The 18371-nt window shown below is 40.0% G+C and overlaps 1 pseudogene; it reads right to left on the reverse strand.

The window, feature by feature from the left end:
- Nucleotides 1-11538: 11538 nt before the first annotated feature.
- LOC116869830 lies at nt 11539-11633 on the reverse strand (annotated as a pseudogene).
- Nucleotides 11634-18371: the final 6738 nt, after the last annotated feature.

The raw sequence follows: 18371 nt of genomic DNA on the forward strand, positions 1-18371 counted from the left end.
TGAAGTGATATTGTGGTGAGTAAAGAAGGTAATGTGTTAAAATCACTTTCATCAGGGCTGCCTGGGTGGCTCAGTGGGTTAAGCCTCTGCCTTCAGCTTAGGTCCTGATCGCAGGGTTCTGGGATCGAGTCCCACATCGGGCTCTCTGCTAGGCAGGGAGCCTGCTCTCTCCCTCTCTCTACTTGTGATTTCTCTCTCTACTTGTGATCTCTCTGTCAAATAAATAAAATCTTTAAAAAAAAATCACTTTCATCAAATGTAAATGACTGTAATGTTCCAAGGTGCTGAAAGGCAAATTATTATCTTAAGTATTTTAAATATTCATCCAAAATGTAGCACAGGGAGACAATTGCTAAACAAAGGTGAATGTGAACCTAAATTCATCGCTAACAATGGATTTATAGCACCTAAAATTAATGACATTTAGCTGTAGCCCAAGACACTTCCCAGGTTTCTGGAACAGTAGGTAATACTAGCAGGGACATGGATACATCTTGGCAAGATCTTCATCCTGAAGAGAAATAATCTTCACCCAACAGGTCTCTAAGAAGCCAGGACATATTCTGTAAGGACAAATAGCAGCTTCTGTGTCATTTGGAAAAGCGTGAAACCAACCTTTAGTGGAAGATCCATTAACAATTATGAATCTCTTCATTACCTCTTCTAGTCATGGCTGAAATTTAAATGTTCCCAATCATCCACACCCATTAGGAAAACTAAACTCCTTGGAATAGTGCTTACAAGAACACCGGGGCAGTTGTAAGGGGAGGAAGACAATAGGAAGATGATTGGAAGGGAAAAATGAAGTAGCTCTTTCAATAAATTTAAAAAATGGAACAAAAAAGCAGACCTGTTCCCTGATTTCATGGAGTTCAAGGTGGAAGACATTGATATACAGACAATGCCAACAATGCAATGTGTGCAGCTCTAATATGATCGTGGGAACCTCAGTGAAAAAGAATAGAATGGTTTTTGCTAGAGGAGGAAGGGAATGAGGGCTGCCAGCTACAGGAAAAGGACAAAAGTGAAGGCATTTGGAAAAGTTACAGAGAAACACATTAGATTTAAACTGAGTTATGAATGTTAATGGTATTACTTGATCAAACTGCTGGGGGAGGGGAGGAAAGAGGTAACATTACAAGCAGAGGTAACGACAAGATCAAGGGCACTGGAAAAAAAAAATCAGAAACAGACTCAAATACAAAGAAAAACTGGTAGTAGCCAGAGGGGATGGGAGAAACAGGTGAAGGGGATTAAGAGGTTCAGCTTCAAGTTATAAAATAAGTCATGAGGATGAAAAGCACAGCATAGGGAATATAGTCAATAATATTGTAATAATATGGCCCGTTAAAAAGACAAAATTCAAGAGTAAATTTGAAGATTTAATTGACCTTATTAAAGGATTCATGCATCTGGCAGCATCCTACCTACCAAGTAGAGGGGAGGTCCAAGGTGTCAGACAAAATGGAAGGTATTTACAGGAAGGAGGGTGGGAAGAAAGTTGTAAGCAAAATAAAAGAAAGGATTATTTTCGGCAAGATCATCCTCCCTTCCGGGGAATGGCAGAGGGTCTTATTATGAGGATTACCTCATCTTTCTGTAAGGAATGGAAGAGAGTCCATGTGACACATTACCTCATGAACACTGCTCAGAAAATCCCTGACTGACCAGTTAAAACTACATTTCTGGGGGATATTGAAACTGCAGCTGGGGGACACCTGACTGGCTAAGCATCTGCCTTCAGCTCAGGTCAGGATCCCAGGTCCTAAGATGAGTCCCACATCAAGCTCCTTGCTCAGTGGGGGCCTGCTTCTCCCTCTGCCTGCTGCTCCCCCTGCTTGTGCTCTCTCTCTCTCTCTCACTCTGACAAATAAATTAATCTTTAAAAACAAACAAACAAACAAACTGCAATTGGGTTTGGTGACTTGGCCCGACCCAAGTGACATTTTGGATCTGTGGTTTTCTTTTCAACAGGGGACAAAAGGTAACTACACTTAATCATTGTGAGCATTTTCAGCATGTAATTGTCAACTCACTATGTTGTACACTTGAAACTAATATAACATTGTATATCAACTATACTTCAATAATAATTTTTTTTAAAAGATCAAGGTTATTGATCAGAAGAAACAGGGTAACCCAGTGGTGAAGCATCCCTCCCCATCCAGGCAAACTTCCTGAGACAGATTGCCTTTGTGGTTGTTCTTATGTTTTTGAGCAAGACTTCACCTTGCCTGCCTTCTTTTTGAAACTATAAATTGGAGAGAATCATAGTAGTATCCTCCTGAGTTTGCAATGTCAAAGATTAATTGAGAACATCTAGCACAACACCTAACATATAGGACAATGAAAATACCATTTGGTCACATAATAATGTATACATGCCATTATGCATATGTCTAAATCCAAGGAATATACACCACCAGGAATAAACTGTAATGTAGTCTATGGACTTTGGGTGATTATGATGTGTCAGTGTTGGTTCATCAGTTGTAACAAAAATGTATCCCTCTGGTGGGCACTGTTGTTAAGAGGGGAGGCTGTGCTGGTGTGGGGGCAGGGAGTACAGGGAAAATCTCTGTACCTTCCCCTCAACTTAGCGCTGAACCTAAAACTGCTTTAAGAAAATAGTCTTAAGGGACACCTGGGTGGCTCAGTTGGTTAAGCTCCTGCCTTTGGCTCAGGTCATGATCCCAGAGTCCTGGGATTGAGTCCTGCATCGGGCTCCCGCCTCAGTGGGGAGTCTGCTTCTCCCTCCGAGTCTCTCCCCTCTCACACTCTCTCTCTCTTTCTCGCTAAAATAAATAAATAAAATCTTTTAAAAAGTAGTCTTAAAAAAAGCCTAAAGAACAAAGCTTAAGTTAGTGCCATAGGAAACAAATAAAAGCATTTTAATCTGCTTTCACTAATAAAAATGGTGGGTAAAGTATATGTTTAGGTACGTTCATTGATACATTTTGATAGGAAAAAAACTGGCAATACTATGTCAGCAAGGCGGATTGGTTAAATATATTTTGGCACTCCAAATGACGAAATACAATTTAGAACCGAAAGAATGAGTTATATAAGTACACCTATAAGAAAAGGGTTTCAAGATATATTCTTAATATTAAGTTACAGAAAAACAAAAAGCAAAGTGAGTAAATGGGTATATTATGATGCTTTTTGTAAGGAAAAAAAAACAATTATATACTTATATCTATATCTTTCCTTCTAGAAACACATACAAAATTATTTGTATGTCTATTTCTGAATTATCTTATGCACATATGGGGAAGGAACTATGATTATTGTACAAAGTACAATTATGTCAAAGACTGTAAGCACTATCATGATCAAATAACAGAGCAAGTTAGGAAAGGCCCTGGGACTGAATTCTAGACTGAGTAACACTCAGCTCATTGTTTCTTTAACAATGCTGATTTTTTCCAAGTCAGTTCAAAGTCATTGGTCACCATCTAGTTTGCTCAGGCATTAGGTGAAATACTATAATCCACCATTGAGTAGCAGATGGCAAGTGGGTACAGAATAGTGTACATTGGCACTTTGAGATATGCCAGCAAACTTCTTTTAAAGATTGTTACACACTTTGATTTAGGCAGTGTTCTTTAAAAGTCAGAGTCCATTTTGGTAACACCTAGGTACACCTGGGTGTGGCTTGTGTTTTGATTGTTTTCCAAGGACCATTCCTCTCTGCATTTGGGCTAGGAAAATACTGAATGATTCTTGTCTGGTTTTTGTTTTTGTTTTTTTTTTTTAATTCTCAGCACAACTCTTTAGATATACTTAAACTTCAGTAAACCCTTTTATGAAAGTGATCCCTTCAAGCAGGTCCACAACTGAGACAATGAATTCTGGAAAAGAACTCATCTGAACCAAAGGAGAAATCTAAAATCCCAAGGCCCATCTTGAGAAAGAGAAACAAAGGTTTAAAAGATTATTAGGGAGGCAAAGATAGAATCAAATTTCTTAAAAGATTACCATGCATTAATGAGTTTGGGTTTTGTTTTTTTAAAGATTTTATTTTTAAGTAATCTCTGTTTTTTTTTTTTTAAGAGTTTGGTTTTTTTAAGATTTTATTTTGAAGTAACCTCTACACCCAGCGTGGGGCTCAAACCTACATCCCCGAGATCAAGAGTTGTAAGCTCTACTCACTGAGCCAGCCAGGCGCCCCATACCAGGCGCTAATGTTAAAATAAATACTCGGGTTGCTTTAGATCATCTTGAAATATTCATAATCATCTTATTTTATGATCATCTAAAACTGACAGGAAAAAGACTTAGGTTCTGCATGACATTGCATGTTGTCACTAATACCTCTGGACTTCTATTTCCTGATCTGTAAAATGGGGATAATTGAGACCACAATCCTTTACCCTCAATTGCAAACTCCATAAATCTCTGAAAAACTAAACAATTTTCATAACTCATCTAACTGCAGAAACCTCACCTAAACTGATGTGAAGCTGTTTATAGTTTTTTTTTCCTTATTGTGAATATCCATTTGTCTCATTACCCAAATAATGAGTCTGATAACAGGATGATACACCCCAGACCCTGTTTAAGGGTGCTTCATAGCATACACAATTGGCATTACGTCATTTGTCTAAATTCTGAAAAATTCTGAAATCTAAAAGATCTGGCCCTAAGGGTTTCGAATAAAGGATTGCACACCTACAATACTTGTTCCCTTTATTTCAAAGGTGTGGCAATGGCCAAATAAGGCAATAGATAATAAAATACTTGACAGAATGAGTACTGTATCTGTTTTAACTATAGGGAGCCCTGAAGATCCTACTTTCGATAACTTCTTCAGTATCTCTCCCTCCTGCGCTAGAAACAGCTTTGAGCTCCTGCCTGTCTTACGCTTCTCCTGTTCCAGTCATGCTGTCCCTGTCCTTAAAGATCTCTCTTAAAAACAGCTTTGTGTGATTAGGGATTCACTTCCCACCCAGGGCCTGTCCGTCTGGATCTCTCTCGTAGGTCTATAGCTTTGCTTTGCGAAATTCAGGCTGTTAATGAATTGCCAATAGAGAGTGGAGAGAGATCAGATCAAGTGGAAATTTAAGCACCTCAGGGTGCTTCCAAATGCTCTCTAGACATCCTAGGGACTTCTGTAATCTTTACTGCTTGAAGCCAGAAGCCAGTATATGGTAATTTGTGCCTGTAGGTAAAAGAGTACACCTATTCTCTTTCTCTCTCTCTCTCTCTTTCTCTCTCTCTCTCTCTCTCTCTCTCACACACACACACACACACACACACACACACACACACACACATGCATACATGCAACATAAGCCCTAATCTTAGGAATTATGGTCCTAGTCAAATAAATTATGGTTCCTTTCCTACACAAACTGATTCATTTGGTGGAAAGAGCCAGTCCAGCACATATCACTGGGCACACTAACCCACATGACAACTCCACCTAAATATAATAACTGTGTCCTTGTAATCTGGGGTCAGTGAGGCCTGAGAAGTGGTAAGCTTTCCTTTTACTTGTTTTTCATGGTTGAGTTCCATTGACATATCATGCACAGCTGAAAGCTGAGAATGGGGAGGGAAGATGAAAAAGATCTTTTACAAAGTATGAAGCTACAAGCACTGCATTTTTTCTTTTCCTAAAGACAGTTAACCAGAAAAATCACCAAGAATTTGAAAATGTTTCCACTGGAGGACTGAGAATATATCCCCCACCAATGAGAATACTAGTGTTATCATTTACCAATGACTCCCTCACTGTATCTCCTCTTTAAATGCCAATTTGCAATAATGTTTATAATATGAATAGAGATCCAGGCCATGGTGCCACTCATAAGCTGCCCTTTGTATATGAAGATGGCATGACTCCTCATCAGTAACATATATTCTCTAAGACTTTGGTACAATAGTAGATGTAGTTGATAGGGCTCTTTCTACACCCCACCTATACTATTCATTGTGAAACTAGGTTGTCAGAGTTAGGAATACAAGTCTGGGATCACGGAACACAAGGAGGCTAATCAGTGTATCCATAAATCACATCCATTTCCTCGTGCTTATTGGCCCCTATGGATCCATCTAGTCAAAGGTAATTTCTAGCATCTCCCTCTGAAGACACCCCCTGGGCCTAAATTGGTACAGTCTTTCTGAAAAGCAATTTGGCAACATGTATTAACAATCTCAAAAAATAGGATGTTCTTCAACCCAGTAATAGCATCACGAGGAATGTCTTAAAAGATGGGTCATAGATATGGACATATATTTGTTTATATACAATGGGGTTTATGCCAATGTTATGTTATGAAATGTATATATGAAAGTGAAAAATTAAAAACCATCTAAAAATGAAGCAATGAAAAAGTATTAAATAAATAAATGTTTGCATATCTTCATGATGGAATATAATGTATTCACCAAGACATTCTAAATTTTCATAGAAAAATGCTCACTGTATCAAGTTTTGTTAAAACTTGATACTATATACAACTTGATACTATATACAACAACTATATACAAAGTTGACATAAAGTTTAATCCTAATTATAATTACCTATCAGTGAATGATCAATTGAAACTAATATATTAAAAGTTAACGATAAAATGATTAAACAGAAGTAGATGAAAATGCTGACAGTAAATAGGAATACAGGTGATTTTTCTTTATTTATTTATCTTAAAGATTTATTTGAGAGCATGTGCCCACATATGCATGTGGTGGGGGGGGAGCAGGGAAGGACAGAGGGAGAAGGAAAGAATCAAGCAGATTCCCCACAGAATGGGGAGCTTCATGTGGGGCTCCACCTCATGACCCTGAGACCATGAACTGAGCTGAAATCAGAAATGGAATGCTCCAAGGACTGAGCCACCCAGGTGCCCCAGGAATATAGGTGGTTTTTAAATTTTATTTTTTTTATGTTTCTGTAAATTTCTACAATGAATAAATTACTTTTATACTAAGAAAAGATAGCTGTAAACATTATTTTTAATATTATTTCACAATGGTTTAGAATAAGAGTATTTGAAAGTTAAATATCACTTTAAATAAGCCAAGCACAATAGTAGTAACTAAAACTAAATAGTGCATAAGAATATTCATAACTTGTTAAGAGGGATCACTTCTCTCATTGAGGCCAAGTCAAAACACTCAATGGGTTAGGGGTGTCTGGGTGGCTCTGTTGGTTAAGCATCTGCCTTGGGCTCAGGTCATGATCCCAGGGTCCTGGGATAGAGTCCTGCAACGGGCTCCCTGCTCAGCGGAGAGCCTGCTTATCTCTCTCCTTTTGCCTCTCCCCCTGCTCCCTGCTCCCTGCTCCCACTCTCTCTCTCTCTCAAATAAATGAATAAAATCTTTAAAAAAAACAGAAAACAAAAAACCTCAATGTGTTAAAGTCAAGTCTTCCATGAGGTCTGTAGAGTATGCCGTGGGCATACAAAAAAGAGAAGAATGTTTTTAGAGTAAATATTCCCAATGGCATCTTTTCTGGATAAGAAAAAATACATATTTTAGCAAAGAGATAGAAAACAAAGGAGTTTCAGAAAGTCTCATGTCCAGGAAACTAAACACAAGTCAGTAGAGCAGCCATTGCCTAGCAACCTAATGAGGGTTTCATAAAGGTGGCATTTAAGTCCATAGGTCATCAGCATCAGCAAACACAAATTTGAAATGGAAGCTTTCTGCCAATTATTACAACAAACTTTCGAAGACCTGTCAAATAATCCTTCTTTAGAAGGAAAGCTTCTAAGATTACTGCCTGGCTGGACAAGGGTTTTTGTTTTTGTTTCAAATTCTCTTAGACCAGGGTTTCCCAAATTTTCTTATTTGTAAGTATCACCTGGGGTACTTATAAAATATGTGTATTTCCTTAGAGATTCAGCAGGTCCAGGATGGGTCCAAGTACTCCCCAATTTTACCACGGGCCCTCGATGATTCTTCTGACCAGCAAATTTGAGAACTATTACTATAAACTTCCATTTCCCTCCTAGCACCTCTTGCTCATTCTAATAACGTTCTGTCCTTACCTGTTCGCTGACTTGTTTAATGTCTGCATCTATCACCAAGCAGTAAATTCCATGAGAACAGGGGTGCTGTGTACTCATCCCTGCACCTCCAACAATCAGTATGGTATCTGGCATACATGAGTAGGAGCTCAGTAGATATTTCTTGAATCAATCAATCGACGAATCAAAATGTACTTTGTTGTATCAAATAAGAGCCCGATTAAAGTCTCAGTAGTCCTCAGGATTGTAGAAAAACCCCTGCCCCTGGAAAGCACAAGGGAAATACAGAATGCATGACACTCTGTCAGGGACCTTTTTTTACCTGAAGGAGAGTGTCCACGCAAAACTAGAAGAATATTGCCAAAGAGGACACACTGACTACCAGGCACTTTAAGACATCAAATTCTTAAAGAAAACAAATATCCTCTCCATTTCTCCCAATCTGTCTAGATAATATCTATTACTTAGGCAAGCGTATTGCATGCTGACCTGATGGGGGGGGAACATTAGCAACAACATCACAAGACTTAACTCCCTGGCTCCTTTGAGATTACTCCAGGGAAAGGTGATTGCCAAGCAGGTCAGGGGTCCCTCTTTCTCCTAATATTTAGGCTCACCAATTTCTGTAAGGCTAAAGAATGTTCTATAGAAATCTGGGGTCTGCAAACTCTCCCTTTAGGACAAAACTACTCTCTAGTTTTTAAAAGATTAAATTCCATATTAACTGGATGAAACAGGGCAGCTGTGTAGATACATAGTAAACCTTTGCATACCCAAGCATTCATTGAACAGGGATTTCTAAAATGTGCACTGAATCAATGTGTCAGGACAAAACTAACTCTGGCAGGTGAAATACAGGGAGCTTTCCAGTTGTAGCCTATCTACTGCACAACCACAGCTACACTTCCATGGAGATGCTCCCCACCCTGCCCTCACTTCGGGCAATCCTATCTATAGAAGCTTATTAACCACTGTGACCTGGGCTTCAGATGCTGGGTCACTGTGGCTCTGTTCTTGACTCTTGGCTAAGCCTTCCTCCACCACTCAAACTCAAACCCATCAAAAAGGCCCCGATTAGGGACAACAAATGAATTGCCTATGGACCAGATCTAACCAGCCACCTGTTTTTGTAATTAAAGTTTTATTGGAAGACAGTCATGCCCATTCATTTGTATATGGTCTAAAGCTGAGTTTAGCATCACAACAGGCTAGAGTAATTGTGACGGAGATCATTGACACACAAAGCCTTAAATATCCACTGTCTGGCCCCCTCAGAGGGAAAGTTTGCCTATTCCTGGCCTAGATGCATAGGGCCAGATAAAAATAATTATTGCAATAAAAATCTTAATGTGGCATTTACCATATGCTAGGTAGTATTCTAAGGTCTTTGCATATATTAATTTATTTAGACCTCCCTACAATTTTATGAGGAAACTAAGGCACAAAGAGGTTAAGATAACACAGCTAATAAGGGCCAGCCTACATAGGAGAGGTATTATAACATAAATAGGTTATCATTAGGTTCTAAAGCTGATGAACAAAATCATAATTTAGAGGCTCGAGTAAAGCAGTAAACTATTGACGGTAAAGGTTATAAGAACAATGTGGTCATAGAAGCAGGTTATTACTAATAACCACGTTCAGATCACTTCCAAATTCTTTTACATATGAAACTAAATGAAAAAGTATGTTTAAGAAAATAAAATAGAAGTTACCTAAAACAATTCTTTTTTTTTTTTTTTTTTTAAGTATTTCTGGGACATCTGGGTGGCTCAGTTGGTTAAGCATCTACTTTGGCTCAGGTCATGACCCCAGCATCCTGGAATCAAGTCCCACATTTGGCTCCTTGCTCTGCAGGGAGCCTGCTTCTCCCTCAGCCTCTGCCTGCCACTCTGCCTGCCTGTGCTGTCTCTTTCTCTCTGACAAATAAATAAATAAAATCTTAAAAAAAAAAAAAAATTCTACCAGAGCTTCTACATTTAAATTGTAATTTCTGCTTCAAGATAGTCACCTTGGAATACTCCTCCTTTATGCAAAGTAATTCTAAATGGTCTTGAAATTTATATTTGAAAATTATCTTCTGAATCAGTTTACTCACATAAGAAACCCAATGTTTTTAATTTATGGTTCCATAGTTATAAAGTTTATTTTAGTCCCAACTAGTATTATGGTTACTATTTAGTTTTATGGTCCATGTTATTCACCAGATGTGGCCCCTAGCAACATTTGCCTTCTTTAGAAAAGTAAATTCACTACGAAATAATTCTAAGGATAAAGATTTTCCACACCCTTATTTAAATAGTTCACTACTACACACCAGAACCTGGTACATAGTAACGGTTCAAAAATAATCATTGAACAAATGAGTGACTTTCTCAAAAAGAAGTTTCAAAAATGTTTTAGGAAATGACAGCCCTGTTGGAAAATCTCTTTGGGCAATTGCTTAGGGGAAACAAACAAACACACACAAACAAAAAAACATACATTTGGTTCATCAAATTTCTTTGATTCAGCTATTCAACAAATACTCATTGAGAGCCAGGAGTAGCTACATAATACTATGTGGGACCCAGTGCAAAATGAAAGGCAAAATCCCTTGTTCAAAAAGCAGCAAACAATAGTGTTTTCCTTTTTTCTGGGGCCTCCTTCTCAACCTGTCATTGTGTTTTTTATTTGCTACTCAGCATTGTGTTCCTTTGGACGAGTAGGGACTCACAGAGAGTGCTGGACTCACAGGCAATATGACTCTGTGCTTGACTCCATATGTGGACACAAGAATCTAACCAACCCTTCCAGGTTCCTGCACCAAAGTGGGTGTGGCGGAGGGGAATGGGAGAGGAAAGGCAGCAGTGGTCACTGGATGGAGCAGGGAGCATCCCATGAGGGGGGACCAGGGTTCCAAGCCTCTGGTGTATGCTCCATTGTTCCACTGGACTTCACTTACAAAACATAAGCCCAAAGACAAATGATTAAAAAGTTCAAGGGATGCCTGGCTGACTCAGTCAGTGGAGGGTAGGACCTTAATCTCCAGGTTGTGGGTTTGAGCCCCATCTTGGGTGTAGAGATTACCTAAAAATAAAATCTTTAGGGATGCCTGGGAGGCTTAGTCAGTTAAGTGTTTGATTCTTGATTTCAGCTCAGGTCATGATCTCATGGTTGTGAGATCGAGCCCCCCATCCTCTATTGCCCATGGGCTCCGAGCTGGGTGTGGAGCCTGCTTAAGACTCTCTCTCTCCTCTCCCTTTGCTTCTCCCTCCCTCAAGTACCTGCCTGCATGCACACGCACATACAGGCACTGTTCATCTAAAATTAAACAAAACAAAATAAAATCTTAAAAAAAAAAGTTCAAGACAACAACTGACAGGTATCAAAACCAAAACTCCTTCCTAAGTGCTCATGAAGCTGGCCCTATCAAGAACCCACTCTGCGGTAGGCAGTAAATGTATGGCATGAACAAGACAAAGACGGACCTTTCTGTCTAACAGAGAACAGACAAGGAAAGAGGACATTACCCTGTCGGGTCTAATAGCATCGATGTGAGTACTGGTAGCTTCAGTCTTTGGGTCAAGAAGGAGGCCCAAATACAGAGACTGCTAAGTGAGACCTAAAGTATAGGAAGAAACTATAGAAATGATCCCTGAAAGTATAGTCTTTGAAGTATAGGAAGAATAAAAGCAAAGGTAGAGCAGTCAGAGGAAACAGCATTTGAAGATCTAGGTGTGGAGAATATGAAGCAGGCATTCCAGAAGAACCTGAAGAGATTGGCTAGAGTGGGAATACACAATTCAGGGCTGGCACGTGGGGAGTGGGGACTTTCTGAGAATAATGGGGAGCCACCCCACAGCATTAAGACAGAGGCACTTGATCAGAGCTGTGTTACGTGAAGTCACCCAAGTTACAACGGAAAGAAGAAACAGACCATGTGGGGAGAAGAGAAATTCCAAAGGGCAGGGAATTTGGTAGGGAGAGCAGTTAGGCAGGGTCAAAGGAGAAGAAGCAGAAAGCAGTTTGAAGATATGTGGGAGGCACTAGATATCCACAGGGGCTCACAAGGGGATGAGAAAGACCCAGAATACAAAGACGGATGCATCTAGAACCCATTTCAATAGCCATCTGGTAGCTGGGAACCAAAGGTATCAAACAGGCAGCAGGCTAAGCCTGCACTGACTGTGCCTCTTTGGGAGGCCTTGACCAGATCAGCCACAGACTCTTACCACTCACTTTCTAGAACTGTCACACAGCACTGAGGCCTGACACTTGTTCCAGAGCCGACAAGCGGCACTCATTCCACATCCTTCATTACAAAAGAACTTACTCTGCAAAGCAAATGCAGTAACCCTGGAGAAAATGCTATCTGAGCAATCCCATGAATGGGCCAGAGGTAAAATACAAAGGCAGATGTTTCAGCTTCTTAAAAAAATTGCAGGATATGTGCCTGTGCTTAGTCCTTAGGGCTATGTGCATGGAACAGCATCACAGGCTGGTCAGTGCTGGGAAGACGGAATCCTAACACATTCAATTTAACACATACAACTTTTTGAGTCCGTGAAGTGTCTACCAGATCATCAGAGTCCCCGGCTTGCTTGTCTGTCAGGTGCAATAAAAGTGATCAATGGCTTCAAAAGTCATGTTGCAACTACAGAGCTGATTGGCCAAGCAGTTTGGCAAGGGCTGTAGGGGCTCAAAAGGTGGTCAGATGAGCTTGCTGGGCACCATGATGTTTAGAAAACACAGCTCTTAAGATATCCTTCCTGATTTTGAGAGGTTATTATTTGAGTTGGGAAAGCCATAAGAAACCACTGAGGGCAGGACTCCTGGGTGGCTCAGTCGGTTAAGCGTCTGCCTCCGGCCCAGGTCATGATCTTGGAGTCCCGGGATCAAGTCCCATGTTGGGCTCCCTGCTCAGGGGGTAGTCTGCTTCTCCCGCTTACCCTCCCTCGTCTTGTGCTCTCTCATTCTCTCTCAAATAGATAAATAAAATCTTAAAAAAAAAAAAAAAGAAAGAAACCACTGAGGGCAGAATTTTAACACCTGCTGAATAATTTAGTGTGAAATGGAAGAGGTCTAAGATTTAATGAGAGAAGGGCTATTGGCACCATTAATTTCTCATAGGGTATCAAACCACTATTTCGTGTTGGGTTGTAATTAATTGCCCCCATGCCTTCCTTCTCTGTTGAATACCAGTAAGTTCCATGAGGACTGGGAACATGGCTTCCCCATTTTCACCTCCCTCTCGGCTTTCTATACAGTATACATAAACTATATAAAGATTTGTTAAATAGGTGAACTGCTCAACATCTTCCTCTTTGGCAAAGGGATCCTGGCTGATTTTTTTATAGACGAAGTTTGAGGCAGGGAGCGGATTCTCTTAGTTAGAACGTGAGAGGATGTTCAGGGTCAGGATGTTTCTCGTTCTAGTCTTTCCTGCGTGTACTGGAAGCCACCGAATTGCTCTTCAGCTCCCTGTGGGAGGAAAGAGTAAAGCTGTCCCTGATCACACCACAGTAATCTGAGTCAAGGATATGAAACAAGCCCTTCAGGAAGTGAGCCGATTAAATGTTATTTCCTCAGATATGAGGTTAATAAACAAAATTTAGTTAAAGAATCAAAACACTTTAGACTTTTATGTTCCCTAAAGGGGTAGAAATAGCTGAGATCCTGTGGTAAAGATAAACGAGGACCATGGGAAATTTTTCTCATTTTCCCCATCCCGGGGTCTTATCCTTCATGCTTCATGCCCAGAGTGACGTTAAAACCAAAAGAACTTTTTTCTTTCCCCTTTTGTCAGAGGGTAAATACCAGCTGGAGTTTTGCGAGCAGTGAGTAATACACCTGGCACAGGACCAAGGTAACCGCCACCTGAAAACTTTCCACTCTGCTATTATTCTCTAGCTCGGGAGTCTAAGGGTCTGACTGGGTGAACAAAGGATGCTGCCTTCATGGGCTCTCCCCCACAGGACATTTCCTACAGCTCAGACTGTCTGGTTATGTCAACTCTCACTTTCTCCTCTACGCCCCGGCCATGCCCAAATGTTTGGAGATCTCAGAATGATTTCTTCTTCTCAGCATACCTTTGGCTTCTCCCTCCCCTGGCCCCAGCTTGGAACATCCTCGGAGATGGAAACCAACCTTCATATCATAACAAGAAAAATATATTTCGGGCTGTCCATGTAGCAGAGGCTACACTGACAGGTTTCTGCACATAACCCGCGGGCTTTATCTGTAGGCTTCCAACGGTCAGTACCTGCCTCTCTGTCCCCAAGGCCATTTCCTTAAGCCCGGGGAGGCTACTCTACCTGGCACAAAGCAGGCCTCAAGCTCAGGAGAATCAATATGGCCAGCAATAGCCATAACCCACTCCAATAGCAACTGGGAACTGATACCCTGGCTTCCCGGCCCCTCAGTTGAGATAATTCTAAAGTGTATGCTTCATGGTTCACAGTGGGGCTGAGCTCCTCTCATACCTTTGATTAATAGCATTCTCCATCCTTACATCACACCCATGCTACCATACTATTTCCTGTCACTCCCACAAAGACTAGCTACTGAGTCTTTGTCTTGGGTCAGCTGCCAGGGACACCCAGACCAAGATGGTCAGCAGGTGCCTCCCCAAATTCTTAGAATGGATTCCAAAGTCAAATAGCCATAATTTTCTAATCATCCATGGGATGATGAAAACTTGATAATTTTTCTGACTGAAAAATTGGCTAAGACTGAAAGTGGCTAAACTTAAGTTCCTTCATTTGCAGCATCCATGTTCTTCAAACTTGCTTTTTCATGCTCTGAAAGTGTTCTTCTGACTGAATGACCTCTGTTGATTAAGTAGTTTAACAGAATGCATTTCCGATCAGTTTAATGTGCTTTGAAGGTTACGGTACAAGCCTCTGAATCATGATTCACAGGTGTTTTCCGGAACTCTTTCTGATGTACCAAGTGACCTTAGCCATTTTAATCCCTATGTTCAACCAGAATGTGCTGTTTTGTGAAATCATAGTCCGTACCTGGTACAACAGATGTTTTAGTTTTTAGACTTAATTATTTTTCACGATTCTTTATTTTCCCTTTTCCCCAAATACTGATTTATTATTTTTCTTCTCTTCCCTTTTTACTCACATATCTCCCTCCTGTTACTGTTTTTTTTTTTTTATGACAAAATGGTGCAATTGTAGATAATATGTGTACAGTGGATGCTACGTGCCCAACAGGTCCCTCTCGGATCAAGGGATATTGGCTGCTAATGGCTCACAACTCAGTTCCTCTTTAGGAACTGTCCTGAACTGAAGGTTATACTCCTCCCTGGGGACAACCAGCTTCCAAAAACGCTCAGACCATTTGTCTCAGTTTGGAATAACTCTGAAGAATCATTCCAGCTCCAAAGCTCTGTGTAGGATCAACTGAAGCCTCTTTGCATTTACATTGTGGTTCACCTTCTCCTCTTGCTTTTCCTTCTGCTTTTCTTGCTCTTTGCAAGTGCTGTTCTCCAGAGCACCCCACAATCAGACTTCTGTCCAAAAATGTAAGAATCACAGGAGTCTGTTTCCCAGGAACCTGGACTCTGACACTTCCAAACAAAATTAGAAGGTCAAGAGGGGTAAAAATGTGTTCATTTTAGGTTACTATCATTTGTGTACTCTGCCTGGGTTATATATAGGTTTGTGTCACAAAAACTTACAAGGTGCAGTATATATTTGTAATGCTGCTATTTGAAATATATAGAAAAATAAAATGTGTAGATCTGGTTGAACCCTAGAAAACAAATGTAATAGCACCTGACATATGAAAGGAGCTCAACAAATATTTCCTGAAACTTTCACTTGGCTTTCTTGCAATAAAGTGATTAATACTTGTTTCATAATTCAGTGCTTCAAAGACTGTGTATTTTTAATTGTAAATAACTGTGTGTTTAATAAAAGTGTTCACATTTTGGGGTGCCAGGCTGGTTCAGCTGGTAGAGCATGAAACTTTTTTTTCTTTTAAGTTTTTATTTATTTATTCGTCAGAGAGAGAGAGAGAGATAGATCACGTGCATAAGTAGAGGGAGCGTCCAGCAGGAGAGCAGGCTTCCCACTGAGCAAGGAGCCTGATACAGGACTTGATCCCAGGACCCTGGGATCCTGACCTGAGCTGAAGGCAGATGCTTAACAGACTGAGCCACCCAGGCATCCCAAGCATGTGACTCTTGATCTTTGGGTTGTGAGTTTGAGCCCCATATTAAATGTAGAGATCACTTTAAAAAAAATTTTAAATTTTAAAAAAAATTATTAATGTTTAAATTTTATTTATTTTTAAAATTTTTTATTTAAATTCAATTTAATTAATATATAGTGTATTATTGGTTTCAGGGGTAGAATTTGGTGATTCATCAGTTGCGTATAATACCCAGTGCCCAACACATCACATGCCCTCCTTAATGTCTATCACCCAGTTACCCTCCCCATCACCCCTCTCCCTTTTAGCAACCTTCAGTTTGTTTCCTATGGTTAAGAGTCTCTTATAGTTTGTCTCCCTATCTGATTTTATCTTATTTTTCCTTCCCTTTCTCTTTGTTCATCTGTTTTGTTTCTTCAGTTGCACATATGAGTGAAAGCATATGGTATCTATCTTTCTCTGACTGACTTTTTAAAATTTAATTTTTTATAAGGTTTTATTTATTTATTTGGCGGACAGAGATCACAAGTAGGCAGAAAGGCAAGCAGAGAGAGAGGAGGAAGCAGATTCCCTGCTGAGCAGAGAGCCTGACTCCGGACTCCATCCCAGGACCCTGAGATCATGATCCGAGCCGAAGGCAGAGGCTTAACCCACTGAGCCACCCAGGCGCCCGCTGACTTTTTTTTTAAACAAAATTTTTAAAAAGATTTATTTATTTATTTGATGGAAAAAGAGAGAGAGAGAGCACAAGCAGGGGGAGTGGCAGGCAGAGGGAGAGGGAGAAGCAGGCTCCCTGCAGAGCAAGGAACCCAATGCAGGACTCGATCCCAAGACCCCTGGATCATGACCTGAGCCAAAGGCAGTCACTTAACCAACTGAGCTGCCCAGGCACCCTCTGACTGACTTATTTCACTTAGCATAATATCCTCTAGTTCCAACCATGTTATTGCAAATGGCAAGATTTCATTCTTTTTGATGCCTGAGTAATATTATACACACACACACACACACACACACACAATGGAATATATATATATATATATATATATATATATATATATATACACACTACATCTTTATCCATTCATCTGCAAATGGACATTTGGGCTTTTCTCATAGTTTGGCTATTGTGGACATTGCTGCTATAAACATTGGGGTGCATGTCCCCCTTAGAATCACTATAAAATATTCACATTTTAATCTATATACAGGTAAATAAAACAATTTAAGATAAATTATTTCTTGGGGCACCTGGCTGACTCAGTCAATAAAACATGTTACTCTTGATCTTGGGATTGTAAGTTTGAGCCCCATGTTGGGTGTAGAAATTACTTAAAAATAAAATCTTATAAATAATAAATAAATAAATAAAATTATTTCCTTAACTGCAGAATAAGGTCGCTTGTGCTCCCTGGCTTGCTGTTCTCACTATACATACATTTAATTTATGACAATTGAAAAGATAGATGGAATGTAAACAATGTTCATTTCGTTGAGTAAGAATTTCAAAACTTAGCATACCTAAAAATAATCCATCATTGTTCCTAATGGTCAGCCTTCCTCTCACCATCATCATGGTGGAAATAATTCAGATATCCCGAACTCCTGAGGCTCTCCTCCATTAATCACAATGCAACATCTTCTCCTCACCTACCTCCCATATCACCCCCATTCTCATTCTTGGGAGATTTATGAAAGTCTTTTCTGGCAACTTTTTCCCAACTCAGTCATATTTGAGGACGGGGTTGGTGAGGGACAAGTTGTAAAGAGGAAATTTTGCTACTGATAAATTAATTAATTAAAACAAAAAAAAATAGGAAGTAAGGCAATGACCAACTAAAAATGAGAACCAGAAGGAGGAAAAGGTAAAAGGGTTATGCTTCTGAAATGGTGTTTCCTGTGAGTTTGCTGAAGGCACATCTGATGGTGTTGCTTCCTTTAATTGTAGTCCCTCAATTGTGAGCCGCTCAAATCCCTTGTTAGTTAGGGTCATACTAGCAGCTATAATAAATAAACCTCAAAATATATAATGCTCATGCCTCATAAAAGCTTATTTCTTGCTCACCTAAACTGTTTTTAGGTGGTGGGTGGCTCTGGGCATGCTCAGGCCCCTTCGTATTGTGTTTTGTTTTACTAGGTAGCTCCCTCCTCCCCCAAGGCCTCACCATCATCAACATCCAATCAGTAAAGGAAGAAACAGAGCAAGGAGGAGACTTCTGTGTTTCCTAAAAGGCTTGGTTCAA

The sequence above is a fragment of the Lontra canadensis genome, unplaced genomic scaffold (assembly GCF_010015895.1).
Source record: "Lontra canadensis isolate GAN:19392208 unplaced genomic scaffold, GSC_riverotter_1.0 scaffold20, whole genome shotgun sequence".
Lineage (NCBI taxonomy): Eukaryota > Metazoa > Chordata > Mammalia > Carnivora > Mustelidae > Lontra > Lontra canadensis.